The following is a 5,336-nucleotide window of genomic DNA, read 5'->3' on the forward strand; positions in this document are numbered from 1 at the left end:
CTGTTTAAACCTTGGTTCATCAATCTTTCCCCATACTGTGTGGGTGTTGATGAAGGAGTCTATAAAGTGTGGGTTAAAATTGAATACGTTCCTCTACATATTTGGCATGAAGATAGCTTCCGAGCCATGGTAAATTCATTGGGTAATTTTATTAAGGTGGATCGAGATACGGAGGAAAAGTGGATACTTGACTATGCGATGGTACAGGTGGAGGTTCAATCGTTGAAAAAGATTCTGGCTTTCACCCCTATTATGGTCAATGGAAAAGAATACTTTGTGAGAGCGTCAATTGCTGACATTGAGAAAAGTAAGGCGATCGTGAGGGGAGTTGACATAAGTAGTGACTCATCTAAAAGTGAAGAGGAGGAGAGGCAGTCGGAGTATGAACAGTTCATAATGGAAAAGGAAGAATAGGAAAAGGAACATTGTGGTGGCGTGGGTTACGAGGAATAGTGGTTTGAACAGGAACAAGGTAAAGAGATAGGGGGTTTTGTGTCTTTTGTCTCTAAAGGAGAAAATGAGGCAGATTTAAATTTTAAACAAAGCAAAGAGCAAGCGAACCGAGAGAGGACAATTGTAGTAGCTATGTGGGATGGAATAAAAAAGAAGGTAACTCCTCTAACGATTTGGAAATCAGCCCATCTCAAGTTGTGGACTTGGGCTAGAAAGGTAAGTATAGAAATGATACAAAGCAAATGGACCAAAACTTGGGTCTAATTAAGCCAAGAAGGGCGAAAAAATGGAGTAGTACTAAGAGAGGGAAAGTAAGGTAAAGTCGATCCAGTGAAAAAGGGCTAAGTCAAACAAGTCAAAGTGTTCTGGAAAAGGAAAAAATAGGCCAAGATGATGAAAAATGTGATTCCAAGGAAGTGGGTCAGGTAATGATGAAAAAAGATTCTAGGAACTCAATAAGAAAAGTGACAATAAAGGAGAAGGATATGAGATTTAGAGAGGTGGAAGGAAAGTGTGAAAATGGTAAAGAGGTTAAGAAAGGAAATAGAAGATTACCTGAAAGATGGTTCCAAAAAAAGTATAAGGTGGCATGCAGGAAACTTCCAAAGATATGGTTCAAAGGAAAGAGTGATGAAGACACTTCAGAGAGTGATAGGGAAATGGAAAAATCCATCACTTATGGTAGGGGTGGGATGAGCAGACGGAGATAAGCGAAAAAGAGAGTGATGAATAAGAAGCAAAAGGGGCTGACGAAGTAGGTGAAAGCTACAAAGGGGTTTTTTAATAGAAGAAAAAGGGGTTATAAATCACATTGGGAAGAAGAGGAGGGGTCATATTTAAGTGAACAAAAGAAAGATAGGTTGAATGATGGAAAAATAGAAGAGTTTCAAAATAGAGAATCAGGCGTCAATGTTAACAGTGAAAGGGGACACAATTTTGGGTCCATTACTACGAGAAAAAGAAAAGTAAGAAAAAGGTCCAAAGATTTATTAAGGGAAAAAATTTATGATAGAGACACTGTGAAAGAAAACTTGATGTTAGAAAGAGATGAAACATGTAAGAGTTCAAATTCTGTGAGAGAGGCAAAATTGATCCGGGAGATTAGCAAAATACTAGGGCTAGATTTCGTGAAAAGCAAAAAAGAGGTTATTAAAGCTTTTGCGAGGATTGAGGAAGAGGGTAACGAGAGGAGATCTAGTTGAAAGGGGACAGATTATTAAACTGGTGAGTGTGGGATAGCTATGATATGATTATTATCTCTTGGAATACCAAATGATTAGGGAGGGGTGAAAAGAAGAGAGAAGTTAGAAGAATTGTGAGTAGACAAAGGCCTGATATGATTTTCTTACAAAAGACAGATTCAAAAAGTTGAAAAAAATAATTTTTGGGAGATTATAGGGCGTTAGAGGGGAAGGAATTAAGGGTAATTCTATGGAGTCAGTGGGAAGATCTGGTGGGCTTATTAGCATTTGGAAAGAGGATTTCCTTGAGGTCGTGGAGCAGATGAAAGGGAGATATTTTATCATCACTATCGGTAAAGTTAAGAAGTATGATAAGATGTGTGGGTTTGGTAATGTGTATTGCCCTTATGATGATCAAGAAAAAATGAAATTATGGGATGTGCTTAGAGAAATTCTGAGTAGCAGAGAAGTAACATGGTGCTTAGGGGGAGACTTCAACACAATCAAGAGTTTACGAGAGAGGATAGGTAAAAGTGAGATAGGGAGAGCTGAAGCAACCTTTAGTGAGTTTATCAATAGTTTGGCATTGGTTGATTTACAGCTAATTAGGGATCGTTTTGCTTGGAGTGGATACACGGATGGAATGGTGTTTAGTAGATTGGATCGATTTCTAATTGGGGTTGAATGGCTATAGTGGAAGCAAGAGCAGGTTTAGAGGTACCTTCCAAGTTCACTGTTAGATCATAACCCAATCATTCTGAGGTCAGTCTCTTTTGAATGAGGTTCTAGGCCCTTTAAATTGTTTAATTTTTGGCTTGACCAAAAAAGTTTCCAAAAGGTTGTTAGTGAGTATTGGCATAGTAATAAGGAAAGAAAGTTGTCTACTAAAAGCCTATGGGAGAAACTTAGAAATATGAAACCAGTGGTTAGAGAGTGGTACGCTAAGGAAATTCGATGCACATAGAAAAAAAATCCTTCTTGTTGAAGGGGAAATTAAAGGAATGTTTAAGGAGTGGCAAAAAAATGGTGAAAGGGAAGAAAGCAAATTATTACTGGCAAAAAAAAAAAAGCTGAACTATGGAGCCTCTTCAGAATAGAGGAAAGATAATGAGCCCAAAAGTCGAGGTGTAAATGGGTGAAAGAGGGGGATCGTAATACAAAGTATTTTCATGCCATTGCTTCATCAAGAAGGAGGACTAAACTCATTGAGAAAATCACAGTGGCGGAAAGGGTCGTTGAAAATCCAAAGGAGGTTAAAGAAGCGATGGCTAGACACTTTGAAGAACAATATAGAGCAAGGGAAGTTTTGGCATTGAAGGATATTGGGAGCAACTTTAGATCCTTGAAGGAAGATTCAGTAAGATATTTTGAAAGACTATTTACAGATGATGAAGTTTGGGATACTATTCAAAGCTGTGCCAGGGACAAAGCATTAAGATTAGACGAGTACAATTTGAATTTCTTCAAGAAAAATTGGTGCATGGTGAAAAAAGATGTCATGAGGTTTATAGGGGACTTTTATAGATATGGCAATTTGGGTCATGGTGTCAATAATTCGTTCATCACTTTGATTCCTAAAGTAAAGAACCCGATAAGGCTTAATGAGTATAGGCCTATAAGCTTTGTGGGGAGTTTGAATAAGATTATGGCAAAGACTTTAGCTAATCGAGTAAAGCTGGTCATGGATGAAATTATTAGGAAGAACCAGTTTACCTTCATAAAAGGGAGGCAATTGATGGATTGCGTGCTTATTGCTAATGAAGTGGTGGATGAGTTGCGGAAGAGAGGAAGTGGAAGTGTTTTGTTCAAGATTGACTTCGAAAAAGCTTATGATTGTGTTAGTTGGAATTTTCTTGAGTTTTGTATGATTAAAATGGGTTTTGGGGAGAAATGGATATCATAGATTAATGAGTGTGTTAGTACGGTGAGGATATTGGTGCTTGTTAATGGTACGCCAACCAGACAGTTTGGAATGAAAAAAGGGCTTAGATAAGGTTGCCCGTTGTCCCTTTTGTTATTTAATATCACTGTGGAGGCACTGAGCAGTATGATTAAAAGAGCTGAACAATAGGACTATGGGAAGGGGTCGGAATCAGAATATAGGAGCTTAAGATCTCTCATTTGTAATTTGTAAAAGACACAGTGATTTTTTGAAAACCTAGAATGGATAATATCTTGGTGGCAAAGAGAATTCTCAAGTGTTTTCAAAGTGTGTCAGGATTGAGTATAAATTTTAAGAAAATCCATCTCATTAGGATTAGAATCGAAAATGTGTTGGTTCAAAACTGGGTTGCCTTGATTGAATGCTAAGTAAGAAAGATCCCAACTTCACATTTGGGAATCCCATTAGGGGTTAATCACAACTCCATGGCTTTTTGGAATCCGGTCATTAAGAAAGTGGAAACGAAATTTACAAGATGGAAATCTAAAATGTTATCTTTTGGGGGCATAATCTCGTTACTCAGATCTGTGTTGGTCAGTTTGCCAACTTTCTATATGTCGTTGTTTAAAATTCTATTGGGGGTTAGGAATAAATTGGAGAGACTTTAGAAGAGCTTTCTTTGAGGAGACTTTGATGAAAAAAGAAAGGTTCATTATGTCAATTAGAAGAAGGTGTGTAATTATCGGGAGTGTGGAGGGATAGGAATTACAGATTTGGAAACAAAAAATGGAGCACTTTTAAATAAGTGGATTTGGCGTTATGGAAGAGAAAGAGAGAGCATGCGAAGAGAAGTTATTGTTGAAAAGACCAAGAGTGATCCTATTTGTCTTCTGTCAAATACGAAAGCAAATAGAAATTTTTCCACAATATGGAAGAATAATATTAGTTCCCTTTCCTTGACTAACAAGTATTTTTTGCAAGTGAATTCTAATCTTGGTTTTGTTGTCAGAAATGGTGAAAATATCTACTTTTGTATTGATGAATGGACTGGAAATGGCATTTTAGCACAAATATTTCCAAGGATATTTGCACTGGCAAATAATAAAAAAGAGAGGATTGCAGAGTATGGCAGATAGAAGGAGAATGTGTGGAGATGGTATATATCCTTGAGAAGGAATCTTTTTGATTGGGAAGTTGCTCAATAAGATCAGCTTGGAAACCTTATTAAAGATATCCAGATTAGCAAAAAGCTAAAAGATGATATGGTGTGGAAAAAAGAAGCCAGTGGTCTGTATACCTTAAAATCCTTTTGCAAGAGATTGCTGGCGCCCACTGAAAAGAGAGACAAGGTATATTTGGGCCGACCTTGCACCACATAGAACTGAGGCATTTGTGTGGCAATTACTACATGGAAAAATTGGAGTAAAGGAAGAATTGGTGGGTAGGGGATTGATAGAGGATATCCAAAGTACTTGTGTGCTGTGTAATAAAAAGAGTGAATATGTCAATCACTTGTATATCTTCTGCTCTAAAACGTGGAAGGTGTGGGCTGGGTGGTGTGAATTATTTGGTTATCAGTGGAGTGCTCCTAGTAATGTTAAATTGTTCTTTGAATCTTGGATTAACTGTTGCTTGGGAAAGGCGAACGAAAGGATATGGAAAATGAGTTATTTTGCAATTGTTTGGACAATTTGGAAATGTCATAATGATGTTGTCTTCAATAGTAAAGCTTGGGATAGCTCACAATGCTGGGAGACCTCAAAGATAAGAGTGGCCTCCTAGGCCAATGCTAAGTGGCCTAATGAATATCCTTTTGTTCT

This window comes from Theobroma cacao, chromosome 4, assembly GCF_000208745.1.
Source record: "Theobroma cacao cultivar B97-61/B2 chromosome 4, Criollo_cocoa_genome_V2, whole genome shotgun sequence".
NCBI lineage: Eukaryota > Viridiplantae > Streptophyta > Magnoliopsida > Malvales > Malvaceae > Theobroma > Theobroma cacao.